Source organism: Micromys minutus (genome assembly GCF_963924665.1).
Source record: "Micromys minutus genome assembly, chromosome: 6".
Classification (NCBI taxonomy): Eukaryota; Metazoa; Chordata; class Mammalia; order Rodentia; family Muridae; genus Micromys; species Micromys minutus.
The window spans coordinates 12712322-12728266 of record NC_137975.1 but is presented as its reverse complement, the minus strand read 5'-3'; the positions used below and the strand labels follow the sequence as shown (position 1 = coordinate 12728266).

At 49.5% G+C, this 15945-nt stretch overlaps 1 protein-coding gene across 2 annotated transcripts in view; it reads left to right on the top strand.

Annotated features, from left to right (window-relative positions):
- Positions 1–669: 669 nt before the first annotated feature.
- Positions 670–15945, top strand: part of STEAP3 (STEAP3 metalloreductase) — a 43342-nt gene continuing 28066 nt past the window's right edge. The window contains exon 1 of one of the 2 annotated variants that reach the window (XM_080918416.1): positions 670–728. The gene's annotated coding sequence lies outside the window, so the exon portion shown is untranslated. Of the gene's footprint in view, positions 729–1097; positions 1158–15945 lie in introns of those variants that run through there. The other variant, XM_080918417.1, reaches the window with a different exon arrangement.

The window sequence follows — 15945 nt, the reverse complement described above, 5'->3', positions numbered from 1 at the left end:
GCTAATATCTTAGAACTCAGAGGTGTGTGTAGGATTCTAGCCGGTAGTTCCCAGAGAGATGGATCACCACAAAAACAACAGGGGCTTGAAACCTGAAACTTCTGAGAGCAGGCAAGTCAAAAGTAATTTCTAAGGGGGACAGAAGATGCAGATGTGATCCAGCTAGTCACCCCGCTCCGGTTGTAAACCTGTGCACCCTTGCTGGAGAAAGGAGGGCTTTGCTGTTCCTGCTTGCTCTGCAGAAGAGCCCACCCCACACTTGGCACCCACCTGTGCAGCCCTAGCCTGCCGCCTAAATGACCACTTTGACCTTGGTTATAAACTGTCCTTGGGTTTTAAGTGTTCTTCGAGTTGGGGAAGGCGGGCAGAGGCCACCTCGTCCTCCCACTCCCTGTTCCTTGCCGTCTCGGGGTGGTCGGTTCTGCTTACTGCCTGTGGGCAGACCAGGAAGTGACAAGACAGGCTCCGAGACTCCCTAGGGGCACCGCGTGGGGTGGTGGCTGGTGGCTTCCTCCACTTGTAGTGTAGGGCGGGGACCGCAATTGAGGCCAGAAGGGGTGGCACTGTTGGATGAAAGGCAGAGAGCTGGCGGGTGGCCACTACCCGGCCAGGTCCGGCCCCACGGGAGGGCGGGGCGCAAGGAGAGGAGGAGCCTGGGGCCGAGCCACCGCCTCCTCCCACGACCTGCAGCTGCCAAGGCTCCTCCAACCGGCCGGCCGGCTGCAGAGGTGAGTGACCCTGTCTCGTCTCCTGTGCCTTAGGCTGTGCACTGTCCCCGGGACCCCTGTAGCGTGCCTGTTGTGATGCACCCTGAGCGATCACTACAGGTCAGGAAACCTGGTCCCCCTAGGACCAAGCCACGTGAGCCTGGTGGCCGAAGATCCCAGCGGGGCGCCCACAGACAAGGGGAAAGCAGGCGTCTGGAGCCCGGGTTGCACTTGTTAGCAGCCCTGAACTACCACGGGTCCCACGTGTTCTTCGTTTTTGGCTCAGCGGGTTTCGCGGGGCGGGGGTAGTGCCTAGTACCCAATAGGCAGATCTGCCTAGTGCCCGCCTCTGCCCGCGGAACCTTAGCCTGGAAAGTTCTTCCTGACCACTGAAATCTGGGAGTAGGCTGCCGGCAGGAGTGTAGCGGTAACTTTGGTTACTCTAGTTAGGTAAAGTGGAGGTTGTGTCTTAGGCTGTTTGGGACAAGAGGCAGTTTGTACTGGTGGGTATCTGGGATGGGGGGTGGTGTGGGTAAAAGAAGTCTAACAGGTGTTCAGAGCCAACTCTAAAACAGGCTCCAGATTTGTGAAATTCCCCAGGGAGGTATGTCTGTCCGGCAGAGTGCTGCCATGATATAATTAGCAGCCAACATTTCTCCCACATTTACATGTGCCAGGGTGCATGTGGGGGGGCGGGACTCCGTGCACTTTTGTCCAGCTAATCCTGGCAGCCAGGAGACCCTGTTGTGTTATTCAGGGAAATGCTGAGCCTTCCAGATCCCCCGTGTTTTGCAAGGACACAGATAGCAAATCATAGAGACTGTTAGACTTTCGCAACAAAGAGGGCTTCTATAGAAGGTAAAGGAGGCCAGGTCCGCAGGCTGTCTGGACAGCCCAGTGCGGCAGGAGAACAAGCCCACAGAGGGACCGGGCATGCTCCTAACTCACCACAAGGGCTGTTGTGTGTAGTCTGTGTCCGTGTGGAGGCCAGAAGTGGATGGTGGGTGTCTTTCTTTTTTTTTTGGTTTACACGTTTTGAAAGATGGGCTCACTCACTGAACCTGGAGCTCGCCGATTGGCTAAGCTGTCTGGCCAGCAAGCCCTGGGAATCCTGCTGTCTCCGCCTTCCCAACGCTACCATTACAAGTTCAGGAGGTGCACTAGCTTTTTACCTGCGTTCTAGACACTTCACTGACCCTGCCATCTCCCTAGCCCTGCAAGGGTTGATAAAACACGGAAGTCCAGTCTTCCTGGGCAACCAAGTGAGTCAGTCGGAAGCACTTGGAGGGCCCAGCTGTGTGTCTGCCTGTCTTACTCATCTCTGTCACCAGTGGTCTGCAAGGGGTTGGCAGGAAGCAAATGCTTAACCAGTGTTCGGTGGATGGAGAGATAGAATGGGACGAGAATGCCCTAGGGACAGGTTGGAGAAAAAGGCTTCCCAAGGGAGGCCTTAGCATGGGAGGCTGGTGGCCTCAAGCTGGGAGCTCAGGATGGCCCAACTGGTCATCTAGAGTTTGATCAGCTTACCCGAAGCCTGCTGAGGTCCTCCAGGCCTCATCTGGTCAAACTGTGTCTCTCCAGCCCGAAGACACCAGATAGATGGAATCCTGGCCTGCCCCATCTTCTGGCCTTGTTTCTCGGTTCGTCTTTTCTTAGCCTCTTCAGAGACAGAGTCTTGGGCAGGGTTTCAGGGTGTTAAAAAGTGAAAGTTCTTGATCAAAGTCCAAAGCCACACACCTTCGCAGTGGGTGGGATGAGGCAGGTAGCCAGCTGTAGGAGAGTCTGGCTTTGTAATCCGCAAGCAGCCAGTCTGAATCTTAGCCAATGCTGGATGTAGTCTTCTGGCTCTCTGAACTTGGTTCTTCAATTGGTAAGCTTTGCCTGGGCCCTTAGGCACTGTATTCTCATAAAACAGAGAGAGTGCTACCCACGGGCATCAATTACATAGAACTCCAAGTTGTCGAAGTTTGTTAAGTATGAGATTCCTCACTCTGTTCCCAAGGGTTTGAATACTATTGTTATGTGTTTGGGTTTATGTGTGTACAGGTGTGCAAGTGTGTGCTCACATGAGCATGAAGACCAGAGGTCAACCTCAGCTGTCATTCTTGCTTTGCTCTTTCTATCACTGCTCTGGGACATGCCAGCTCAGCCTGGCTGGCTGGCCTGTGAGCCCCAGAGATGTGCCTGCTTCATGTGTTTCCCCCAGCTCTGGGATTACAAGCGTGTTCAGCTTTTTTTATATGGGGCCTGGGGATTGGACCCAGGTCCTCACGGATTGCAAGGTGAATAGTTTTATCAGCTGAGTTATTTCCCCATGTTAGATTTGAGTATTAGTCTGATTGGACCCCCCAGGCTCATGTAGTTCTCAGACCATCGAAGCCCAGAATGGAGTCTGAGATGCCCTTCTCTGCAACAGGGTTGGCCCCAGGAGCCCTTGCTGAGAGTCTAGGCACCCACCTCCAGGACAGAAAAGAGGCTCTCTGCTTCCTGCTGTCTGCAAACTGAAACCTTAATAGGCTGAGGCAAGGGTGGAAGGCCTTCCGAGACTTGGGTTCTCTAGCTTCCGACTGAAACTGGATCTGCCTCTTTCTGCCTTCCCAACCCTGCAGAGTGGTTGGGACTTGCTGGGTTGGGCAGGCAGGAGGTGGGTACTTTAAGTACTCTATGAGATTATTTCTATCTAGTGTCTGGACCAGGAATGGGCCTCTGGACTTAAAAGAAGGCAGTTTATCAGTTTATAACCGGTGTTGGCTTCTTTCCTCCTTTGTGAAGGGATGGGTGTGTGCCTCTGTTTTTGTCATGTGTGAAGACATGTGCAGGCCATGGTACACGGGGTGGGGGTGGGGGGCCAGAGGACAACACGGGAGACATTGTGGTTGTCCTCCTCTTTACATGGTTACAAGGCCAGCAGGCTGTCAGGGCTTGTGCAGGACAGACTTGAACCACTGAGCCATTTTACCAGTGATTGTTCCCTACTCCTGCCCCACCTGTGAAACCCCTTTCTAATCCGTGAGGTTGTAAAGGTTGTGGGGGGATGGGCTCCCCATATGATCTGCAAGTATCCTGTCAGGAAATCGCATCATCTGACTGACCCCCAAAACTGGGCCTCTGATGGTGTGCCGCAGCTCATGCCCCCTCCTGTCCTTGGCCTGCTATGCGCTCATGCCATCTGGCCTGGAATGACAGTCCCCATTCCTGAGTGCGCTTACCCCCATACCACCGAGCCCGGCCCAAGCAGCGGTGCTACCCTCCCAGCCACATGACTTTTCCAAGGACAGACAGACTAGCCTGCAGTCTTTTCTCTCAACACACCACAGGCTCCTTCCCACTCTGTCTGTTCAGCTCCTGCTTCATTATCCAACTGCCCTTTACAGAGCACTAGCTAGATGTCAGGCACTCAGACCGCCACACGTGGGAGTGCCACCCAACAGTCACTCCGGAAACTCATCTGAACCCTCTGTGTTTCTGAGTATAAGTACAGAAAAGGCCTCTCTTCCATGTGCCTGGCCCTCCAGAGCACTGTTTGAGGAATGCCCCTGCATCAGGAGAGTTAACAGTCCCAAACAACACATCCTTACCTGTCACCTTGTTCACCCACGGGAGCAACTGTGACTACCCCTGACTGTTCTGTAGTCAGGTCGCTGTGTCTGTCTTAAGCTCTATGCCAGCAGCTTGGTGCTTAGACATCATTTCCACGCTGGGAACTAAACACAGGGCTAGAGCATTCTGGGCAAGTGCTCTTGCACTGAACTGCTCCCCGGCTCTCATTGCTTGTTTTGAGCCTCTTTGGCATCGGTTTAGATTAATTCGTACAAACGAGGAGACAGTCCCAAGAGCATCACACAGATGTGGAGGAATATGAGGATCAGCAAGGCCCTCCTGGGGCTGGTGAGCAGACCTTCAACAGTGACCCCGACTATAGACACCTGATATTTGTGGGGTAGCTTATGGAGGTAGCAGGACCCCAACAGTGAGGCCGGATGTCTCTGAGGGCAAACTTGTCCTAGGTAGCTGTGATCCAGCCCTCCTGGTGGAGTTGACCTGGACAGTGTGGGATGTGACAAGGAGCCAGTGCTTGGATGTTCGGGTGACCAGCCACGCCTGTGCAGGGGTCAGATGGATAATGGAAGTAGTGTTTGTGCACCCATCAAACCGATGCCCCAATAAGACTGAGCCTCTGTAAGAGATGGGGTGAGTCCCTCTGATGGTCCCTAGAGAGATGGTTCCAGACTGGCCAGAGCTGGAAGGGAGGGAGCAGGCGGAGCCTAGTCATCAAGGATTCTGATTGGTCCAGGGTTACCATTCGGGAAAGCCTTGCTCCTAGCCATCCGAGCTCTGTGATCAGAGATGGAGACCTTAATGCATCTCTGTTTTCAGGGTCTCGCTAAGCAAAGCCCCATGGGAGCAGGTGAGATTCTAAGGAACTGCAGAGAATCTGTTAGCTCCTTTCTGCTCCACCCAGCAGGTGTGTTTTTTCTGGGGAAATGTCCCTTCCTCTTGGGGCAGCTACTCTAAGGGGACCTAGAGGTCTCCCAGCAACCTTGTCTAAAGGACTCCTGTACTAAGTCAGGAATTCTGTCCTAAATCCTGCCGCCCAGGATTTTGCTCTGGGTGATTTTGGGGTTCACTGGTAATAGAGAGCTCTCCTTGAAACCTATTGGCTCTGTAGGCATCTTCTAGTTGAAGAGAGCACAGCTCAGAGTGAGGGACTGTGGGAGACGCACAGGTTTGCATTCTCAGCGGTACTGTCCAAGGATTGTGTGGTACTCCCAGCAACAGAGCAGATTCAGGCAACAGGGAAACACTGAGTAACTTGTGCCTTTAAGGGTTTCCGTAGTCGCTGTTTTACTTAATGGTCAAAGCAGAGGGAATGCTGGGCGCATAGCTCAGCTGGCAGTGTTGGCTCAGCATGTATGGAGTCCAGGGCTCCAACCAAAGACCCACATAAACTGGACATAGTAGATGATCCCTGTAATCCCAGAACTGAGGAGGTAGAGGCTGAAGGACCAGGGGTTCAAGGTCATTCTTTACAACACATGGAGTTTAAGACTAACCTGGTCTACATGAGCCCCTCAGTAGGAAAGAAGCCTTCCCAAGGCCACACAGTTCGCACGTGGTTGAACTCAAGTTCATATTCGGGGCAGTCTGAGTACAGCGACATGCTGCTAACCCAGCCTTACTTGTTGGTTCAGAGTGGGTAAATGTTATCCAGGGCTACAGGAGCTGACAGATGTCTAAAGCATCCAACAGCAAGGCGGTTGGATTTCCAAGGAAGTGGGATTCCGGTGGGTCTGGAGTATGTTCAAACTCAGGTAGAAAGAACCCACCCAGTGCAAGGGGGTCACAAGTCAGGGCATGAAGAAGGAGAAAAACAAAACCCATCTCTGTACTGGCCAGTGCTGGACTCCACGAGATTCCAGAATCTAGCCCTGTCCCCCAAGAGGCATTGCTGTTAGGGACAGGCATAGAGGACCACCTGCCAGACTGGTGGTTCTGCTCTAGCTGTTGGTCCTTGTAAAGTCACAGACTGGGATGTGTGGGCTCATCAATAGACTTCACAGGCTGAAGACAGTCAGATATGCCCATGCACAAGTCCAGACAGCTTGGTTCCCGTCAACAATAGGCGAGTTCCATGGGCTGCCTTCGACGCCTTGGAACTCAGCAGTAAGCCACCAGCAGCGAGCGGGTGTGTGCCCTTATCTACCATTTCCAGTGACATGTTTATAGAGCTGTCTGTCCGTCATCTTCTGCTATGGGCACTGTCTGGCATGTAGTGACAACAAGCTTCCCCTATCAGCACAAAATGCTGAAAGAATTCAACAGAAGCCGGTAACAGCCACGGTGATAGCAATGAATTACCCTCCGAGAAATTGATCAGTTGCTACTTTTACTGCTTTGCTTGCTTTGTACATGGAAGGGTCTCAGCGTCTCTGCCCACCCCCTCCTTTATGCTCCGTGACATTTATTCATTTTATGCGTCCTGGCTTCAGCTTGCCATCCTGCCTCAATTCCTGTACCAGAGTGGCTCTGCAGTCTAAGCCACTAATTACCACAGTGAGGTTTCCTCCCCAAACAGGAAGTCTCCTGCACAATTGCTCTCTCAGGGCGCTCTCTAACCGAACATCAGCCACCTCTCCCCGGCCAGTCCCTGTGGCCAGCTGTAGGCGGGCAAACTGAGAGGGGAGGTGTCCCAGTCACCCACGCCCTAGAAGGGCCTGTGGCTGCTCCGCATCTGAAAAACCACAATCGGACTGCCGAAGGTGGACTCTTTAGTCAGAAGAGGCAGCTTTGCAGTGAGATTGTCTGGCCACTCTAAAACTTTAGACCTCCCCCGAAGGCCGGATGGCACGCTCATCTGTTGCAGGTAAGTCTGGCCATGGCTCCGAGGCAGCCAACTGGTTGGCTAACTAGTATAGCATCCTCTGGCCCACTTGAGAGTGCTGTTCTAGTCTGCAGATTTACCAGAACCCAGAGAGGGCAGTGCTTTCCCTGAGGGTTGCACAGCCTTGGCCTGGCAGCAAAGAGCTCAGTAGAATAAGCCCTCATCAGAATAAAGCTGGAGCTTGTCTGCTGTGTGTATCTCAGGGTCACCTCAGGGAGGGCATTCAGGCAGGGATAGAGAGCCTGTCCGAGTGTAGGGCTCCAGTTCGCACACACGGAGAAGGCAGCAGCTTTGTGGGTTTCGGTGTGTGTTGCTTTAAAAGAAATTTAATGTTCATAATGTACTTCTGAGGAATGTGGGCCTGTTGGGAATTATAAATTTTACACAGAACTGCTGGCTGCGAGTAATCGAACTGGATTTTTCTAGAAGGGTTTGAAAAGCTAGATGTTTGTAAAAGCTCTATCAATTATTCATTCGCTTTTATTCTGCAAAATGATGTGGGGAGAAAATGCTGTTTTCTGGCAGATCAAACTTGCATGCACGAGAGTGTGTGTGTGCGTGTGTGTATGTGTGTGTGTGTGTGGCACGTGGCTTATGTGCATGGGCTTTGTTTTCTCTTCAGCAAGCACAAAACTGCCTTCCTTAAGAATATAATAATGATTTTTATGATGTCTAAATAACAATTCCAGGTAGTATTACAAGAAACACAACAGTAAAATGTTTGTAAGAGTCCATCTGATAGGAGAAATGCTCACAGAGAAACCATGTTTGACTGTCATTAGCTTTTGTTTTGTTTTGTTTGAGGCAGAGTCTCCTGTAGCCCAGAATGGTCTCAGCCTCATCATGTAACCAAGGACAATTCGAACTTCCCATTCTCCTGCCTCCACCACCCAAATATGGAAATGGCAGACACACATTACCATGTCATTTGTACGGTTCTGGGGATTGAACCAAGGGCTTCCTGTTTGCTCTGTAAGCTCTCTGCCAATTGGCCTGCATTTCCAGATCTGTCACTAGCTTTTGCACGCTAATTTGAAACTGGGGCCTTTCTTCTCTCCCCTCACCTTGTGGGTAGATGTAGGGGTTGGGCAAAGAGAGAGACTGGTTCCTGAGCCTGGGAAGAAACAAGGGCCTGATTCAAGACCCAGGATGGGGGACAGCCCCACTCTACAGGAACAGCAAGAGAAGTGATTGAGAATTGTTCCCAGCAGCTTATAGAGAAGATAAAGGACACAGAAAGGAAAGAGACATAAATCTAGAACCTGGTGCTGACCAGGTGACATCTGCAGCACCCACATACAGAGCAACTCACCACCTAAGACATCAGTTGGATGCAGAGACTGGATGAAGGCAGAGCCAGCTCTGGGTCTAGGAGAAACTCCTTTTACCTGTCTGAGCCTTTATTTGTGATGTGTAAAGTAGGAGCATCTTCTATAGGTCCTAACACACATCCAAGGTCATGGATTGCTGCATGGTGAGATCTGACCTTGTCTTCTAATCTTGTCTCATTTGACCCTGGAGATTTGGGTTGTATAGGGACCAGGAACTTTAGGGACCAGGCACTTTAGGGACTAGGCACTTACAGAGTGCTGGCTTTGCTAGCTGCCTCCCTCAGTAGCCTTATGCCCCAAGGAAACCTAGGATTACTACTTGGGAAAGTCATGTGGCAGAAAGGGGGAGAAGGCGTTGTCCCTGGGAATCTCTTCTTTTTGCATAGCAAGGGTGTAATTTTCATTCAGCTTGTGTGGGCAATCCCCAGTTTAATGATGGCTTGATGTAGAATCTTTCGGCTTTAGGGAGGTACAACACCAATAGCATTCAGTGAAAACCGTTCTTCAAAATGTGAATTTGGATCTTTTCCCGGGTATTTTAAACCCAGGGAGGGCATCATGAGTTTACAGTGGATTTGCTGGCTGCTGTGCCACCCCATAAATCAAGGAACAGCCCCTGTCTTCAGGCCCATAAAATGAGCAAGACTTGTGTGTGTGTCACTTGTGTGTGTGTGATGTTCACACATGTGCGATCACATATAGACACATTCATGTGAAGGCCAGAGGTCTTTCTCGACCACTCTCCACCATATATATTGAGGCAGAGGCTGTCACTAGAAATAACTGCTCCTAAAATTTACTAATCTTATCCGGGGACCTCTGTCCTGGTCTCTGGGATTACAGTCAGGCTACCACTCCTATCTGTCATTTATGTAAGTGCTGGAGATCTGAACTCTGGTCTTAGTACTTTTATGCTTTTTACCCCTGAACCATCTTCCCAGCCCAGAAAGACTTTATAGACATTATAATTCCCTCCATCTGCCAGAGGGTTGTAAATTCATATCAAAGGCTGTTGTTAGGCTGAACATTGCCTTAAACATGTGGGAAGGGATGATGGGAGATTATGGGACTTCCCAGGACTCTAAGAGAAGATGCATGGCATTGTATACTTGTTCTGTCCCTGTGACAAAGAGCCCAAGGGATCAGAAAACAAAAACGTCAACTTCATCTTAAAGAATAACTGGGAGGTTTCTCTTCTTTCTTGTCTTTAAAAAATGCATACATATGTGTGTACTTATGTGTGTGTGCTCATATGTGTATGCCTGCTCACATGTATGTACAGATACTGTGTGCCTGTGTGTGTATGCATTCTCATGTGTGTTTGCATTAACATGTGTGTTCACATTGTGTTGCGGGGTTGCATACAGAGACAGAAAGTGACATCTGGTGTCACCTTCAGGAACTCACCAACGGAATCAAAGGTCATCCTGTCTTTGCCTCCCCAGCACTGGGATCGTGAGGGCATGTCACCGTGCTCCAGTTTGTGTGTGGGTGCGGGGATCAAGTTTTTCATACTTTCTAGGCAACCACTTTATCCACTGAGCCATCTCCTTAGCCCCAGCAGCTGGGTCTTCTGTTGGACCTTGTATTGGCTGACCCTAGCTGTCAACCTGACTGGACTTGGGACCAGACAGTTATGTAAGCTGCTAGGCACTGCTGTGAGAAACTTTATTTTGGTTTTCTTTGTTTGTTTGTTTGTTTGTTTGTTTGTTTTGAGACAGGTTCTCATACTGTAGCCCTGGTTAGCAGAGAACTCACTATGTAGACTATGTTGCCTTCAGTCTCACAGAGATCTGCCTGCCTATCTCCTAAGAGCCAAGTGTCACCATGCTGGGCCATGAGAGAGACTCTTTAGGTCAGATTATTTGAGTCAGGAAGACCTTCTGGTGGGAGTCCAGATAAAAAGACATGGAGAAGGAAACATTTTCTTTTACCTTCTGCCCTCAGTCTTGCTAGCAAGCTCACTTATCTCCCTGCTGCAGCCTACCCTCCCCTCTCCCCACCGATGCTAGAACCAGCTTCTTTGAGTTTCTATCGAAGACTAAAGCCTAGTGGGTCTCCAGGGTCTTCAGACCCATAGGGTCAGCTTGAAACTGCTGAGATACCCAACCAGTACACTGAGAAATTCTTGGATTCCTGACCACTGTTGGATTACCTACACCACATCCTGTAAGTCATTCTAAAAATCATCCCGATTCATCTCTTGTGAAGAGCATGTAGTTTAGTGATTCTGTCCATAAAACTTTTGGCCATCTGTAGAAAGATAAGGAAAGTAATGATGTTGGCTGGTGACTTCCAGAATCTCTGAGTAAACTTAGTAAAAGTAACCAGCTCCAGATGCACAAAAGCAGGCTAAGGTTTTCTAGGTGTGTCCGGGAAGAAATCTTCTTCCTGGCAGCCATGAAGTTCAAATTGCTGAGAATCAAACCCAAGCCCCTCATTATAAGGTTGGCCAACTTACAGCAGAAATTCAAGTCTCAGACCTCAGGGATGTCAGCAGTTAAACTGAGGATACTGATGTACGTTTATGTTACACTGATACATGATTGGGCAGGAGAGAGATGGGCAGAAAAAGGTCGAGGAGCCGAAGTAGAGACAGGAGGCGAAGAGAGGCAGAAAAAAATCAAGATGGAGCTTGAGAAGGGTGATCTGGATCCAGGTAGACCTAATTGGCGTAAAGTAGATATGAATATATTTAAGGGATTCTATAGGTCTTTTTAGAAGGGCAGTTTGCATATTTGTCCATTGGATATAATCTTATTGTGTAGAGGGTTTGTGGATTGAGAATTTAATATATAAACCTACATGAAAAGCTATCAGGCTTTTGGAGTCATGTTTGTGCTGGGCACTGGAGGAAAGGAAACGCTGGGGCAGTCATATCCACCCGGGACAGAAACAACAGGGGCAGTGAAGTAAACCACATCTGAGTTCTTAGAGGCGGTCTGGAGCGCCAAGTGGTGTGGGAACTGAATGTGTGTGCTCAGCTCCATACTGGAGTAACATCCATGGAGTGAGACCTTGGGGGCTGATAAAGGGATAAATCATCATTTAATATTTACTGCAACATACTGATTAGGAAAAATAAATGATCCCGTGGCCTAGGATGGAGATGTGTGTTGGGAAGGTTGAAGGCATTGAATCTTCAGATTTCTTCATCTGAAAAAGTAGCCCCCTCGCCCTTAGAGGATATGCCCCCACCCCCTCAGTGTGCCCTCTTCACCCTCGCCTGGGGGAATTATTTGTGCAGTGACTGTAGAATGAGATTTTCTCAGCAAGAGATGCAGGACAAAACAATGCTGCTGCCCCTTAGTACGTGAACCACGGTCTGCACACGTGTAACGGGACTCTATTAAGGCTCACCCTAGAGCTGAAACAAAGAAGTGTGCTGGCCACACCTGTGAACAGCTTCGTGGGTTTGCTAATTTGTGCAAGCAGAAGTCTGAAGAATATGTGTGGGAATGGATTTGAGGGGTGTGTGATAATGGTGGAGAGATGAAAGAACTGGATTAGCCGGAGTTAATGCACGTGAGCTTATTGCAGAGATTTTAGGTTTAAAATGGACCTACATGTAGTTAAACTGCCAAGCATGGCTGGTCACACCTTTAGTCCCTTGTGCTCTGGAGGCAGTGGGTCTCTGAATTTCAGGCTAGATGGGGACTACATAGACTATTTCAATCAATCAATCAATAAGTGAAGAGTTTATTTAATATGTTACCTGAGGTATTTATCAAAATATTGGCCTACTAGGAAAGAGCTGGAGACGTCTGATTATCCTTTGGCTTAGGTTGCCGAAGGGATTTGGGTATTTAGGGAAATTGAGATGCTAGAGAGGAGCCACTGGGTTCAACCTAGTGTTCCACAGAGGAGGAGGCCAGCACACACTAATGCTGGGAGACGGTACATGGCAGGAGGAACACCAGAACGTCTGAAGAGCTTTGTTATTGCTCCTTCCCTTGGGTCAGACCTAACGTTGGAGATGCTGGTGTTCAACTGGACATCGGAAAACAGTGACATGAAAATATCCTTAGAAAGATTAAGTATATTAGTGCCACCGTCAAGTACTTAAGAGATGCAAGGGTTGGGTCCCGGCCATGCTTCCTCTTGACTCTCCTATCCAGCGTGCTGTAGAAGACAGATGGATTGTCTGGTGACGGCTAGCCCCCGAAAGCTGCTCCATCATATGCGGTCCCCTTACTTGAGCAGATTAACACATCTTCTGGTTCCTTTCCCCCCAGCATTTGTTCAGAAGAACCATCAGAAGCAATTTGCTTTTAGCCAGCAAGGCCAGCAGTCCGTCTTTACTGTTCGTGAGGCATCAAGGGTATGATCCCTGATGGAGAAAGAAGGGGAAGGGCAGGGAAGAGGATTGGAGGGAGAGGGACTGAGGGAGGGAGGGAAGGAAAGAGAGGAGAGAGACTGAGATCTGTGTCATTTCATCACCACTGGTGTGCAGGGCCCCAGCTGGGTTCTAGGAGAACAGCTAACACACACAAGCACACCCTGACCTTGGCAAAGAAACTAGAAGTTACATTATTCAAACGAACATTAATTGAGCACCTACTGGATGCCAGGCCCTGGGCTAAGTGAAGGAGGCACACCTATGAGTAAAAGGTAACCACTACCTTGTGCAAGGACCGACAAATGAGCCAGTGGGTGAAGTGGACAGAGCCCAAGGTTTCCCTCTGCCCTGGCCCAAGAGGAAACCTGGGGTTAGTCTTCTGAGTCCTGTGAAAGAGCCTGCTCTGGCATGGCAGGGGTTGGGGAGCAGAACAGCTGGTGAGGGTGTGGAGACCGAGTTCAGTGTCCTTAAAAGTCCAGAGGAAGTTGCGGGCAGGAGAGGTTCCTCCAAAGGCTTTCTGGAAAAGAAACTCATAAGCTAGACAGAACAGGAGAAAGTGATGTCATCAAGTTTGAGTCCCAGGAGGAAGGCCTAGAGCTGTCTTTGTGTGTCTTGGCTACCTCTGCCTTTTCTGTTCCCCTAAGCTTTCCAGCCTAGGAGCAAAGCTGGGCCAAACTTTTTCTGATTTTTTTAAACTCCCTCCCCATGTTAAGAGGAGGAGCAGCCACAGCCTTCAGGATGCAGGAGCTCCAGGCTTTGCCGCTCCAGGCTTCCACGAAACAATGGGCCACCTCACTTCAGGTCTGAGGAGGTAGGCTCAGGTGTGTTTCTCCTTGAGCTCCAGCCTGACTGGATTAAACAGCCATTCACTAGCTGGCGGATTCACAGGCCCCTCCTGGAGTTCTCTGGCCACAGCTAAGCTGGCCCTCCCTGGCTCACATGATGCCTGGCACTGAAGTCTGCAATGGTAGGATACAGATTATAAACTTGATAGGGTCTAAAATCACCTAGAAGACAAGACTCTGGACATACCTATTATTATATTATATTATATTATATTATATTATATTATATTATATTATATTATATTATTATACTATACTATACTATACTATACTATACTATACTATACTATACTATACTATACTAGCTTCTGGGCCTGCCTTTGAAGGAACTAGATTCTGTTAATTAAGGTGGGAAATCCATTCCTAAAGGAGAAAGTGAGCTGAGCACCAGCCTTCATCTGTTTCCTGTGGATACCATGTGACCACCCTCCTCTCCTGCCATCACCACCAGTTCCATGCCCTGGTGGACTGTACCCTTGAACGATGAGCCATAATAAACCCTTTCTCCCATAAGTTGCACCTGTCAGGGTATTTTATCATAAGAAAAGAAACAAACACAGAGAGGGTTGTTTTGTTCTTTGTTTTTTGTTGCTTTTGCTTTCAGCTGTGTTGTAGAGCCATCCCATCTCCTAAGATCTCTTGTACCTAGTCTCTTGTTTCTCCTGTGCACACAATGGGGATTCAAGGAATATCTGAAGGGATTCCTCTGAGGAGGCATGGCAGGACTGAGTGTTGTGCACTGCCCAACCACAAGGGGTGCTCTGCACGTGAATTACTGTGTCAATGATGCTGTGTATAAAGAATGAAGGTGTAGGGGTTGGTTCATGCCCCAGCCTTAGTGCTGACAACAGGCCCCCCTGTCCCCTCTCCCAGCCAGCATTGACTATCCTGCTGAGTTTAACAGCCATAAGTTGAATTGAGCTGACCCTGAAGAGCAGCTGTTCTGACTTTCACTGTTGAGTTGAAGAAGTAAAACTAAACAGATGGAGGTGACCCTCTGTGCTCTTCAGCTGAAGGGCTCAGTCCTTCGAGAACAGCCTCCCAGCCAAGCTGTGTGTTTGTTAACATCCTGGTCTTCCAGTCTTTATGCCTTTGCAGTACCACTCTCCTCACACCTGTCCCCAAGCCTACTGTGGGCCTAGTGACCTACCTGCACTAGTAGACAGAAGTGGACACCACCGGGTTTGATTTGACTGAAATGCCATCGCATGCCCTGCCCCCTCTCCTCCCTCCTGTTATGAGTGGTTATTAGTAACCTTGCTCACTGTCCAGTCAAACACCTAAGGGAAGGAAGCACTTCAGGGAGAAGGCTGGCTCGCGGTCTAAGGGTACAGTCCATCACAGCAGGGAAGGCACAGCAGCAGGAGCAGGAGGCAGCTGGTGAGGAAGCAGAGAGACGTAAATGCTGGTGCATACCCCATTTTCTTCTTCTAATTGATTCCGGTCCTAATCCGTGTGCCTGGCCCTTCACATTAAGGTGGGTTTAATCTAGAAACTCCTTTGCACATACCCAGAGGTTTGTCTCCTAAGTAATTCTAGATCTTGTCAAAAGTGTTGGTTCTTATCCTAAAGGAAAGAATTCAGTCAAGAGACAGCTTAAGCAAAAGTTTATTAGGTAAAGCTAAACACTCTGAAGACAGATTTGAGTAGGCTGTTCTAAGGCAGGGAACTTGAATTTCTGTGATCCCCCTGCCTCCACCTTCAGATTACCTTGTATGGTGTGTTAGGTACTAGTGAACAGACAAAGGTCATCATGCATGCTAGGTGTGCTCGACAGCCTTAAGTCAACTTGACACAGCTAGAGTCATTTTGGAAGAGAAAAGCTCAATCGAGAAGATGCCTCTGTCAAGTTGGCCTCTGGGCAAGTCAGTGGGCCAGGGTCTTGATTGGTCTGGAAGGCACCTCACTGGGGGCAGTGTCACCCTTGGGCCGATGCTCCTGGTGGCTAGAAAGCAGGGGAGGAACAAACACAGGAAGCCTCTATGGCCTATGCTTAGGTTCCTGACTCCAGGTTTCCTGCCTTGTGCAGACTTCTTTCTCTAATGGAACGTGATGGGGAACCGTAAAGCCGAGGTAAGCCTTTCCCTCCCCAGGTTGCTGTGCTGTTTATCACAGCAACAGAAAAGGAACTAAGTACCCTAGTCAAGTACTTTACCGGATACTTCCCACCCCCTTCCCCAGCTCCTCACTGCCCTATCTACCAGAGTGGCATTCAGAGGGTGACCCTGGAACTTTAAGAAAAACTGCAGTAGGTTCTGCAGCCTCAGCAGATGCCAGTGTGTCAGGATCACCACTGGGTGCTGGAGTTCTGAACAGTAGCCCTGGATTCCAGCCTCGGAGG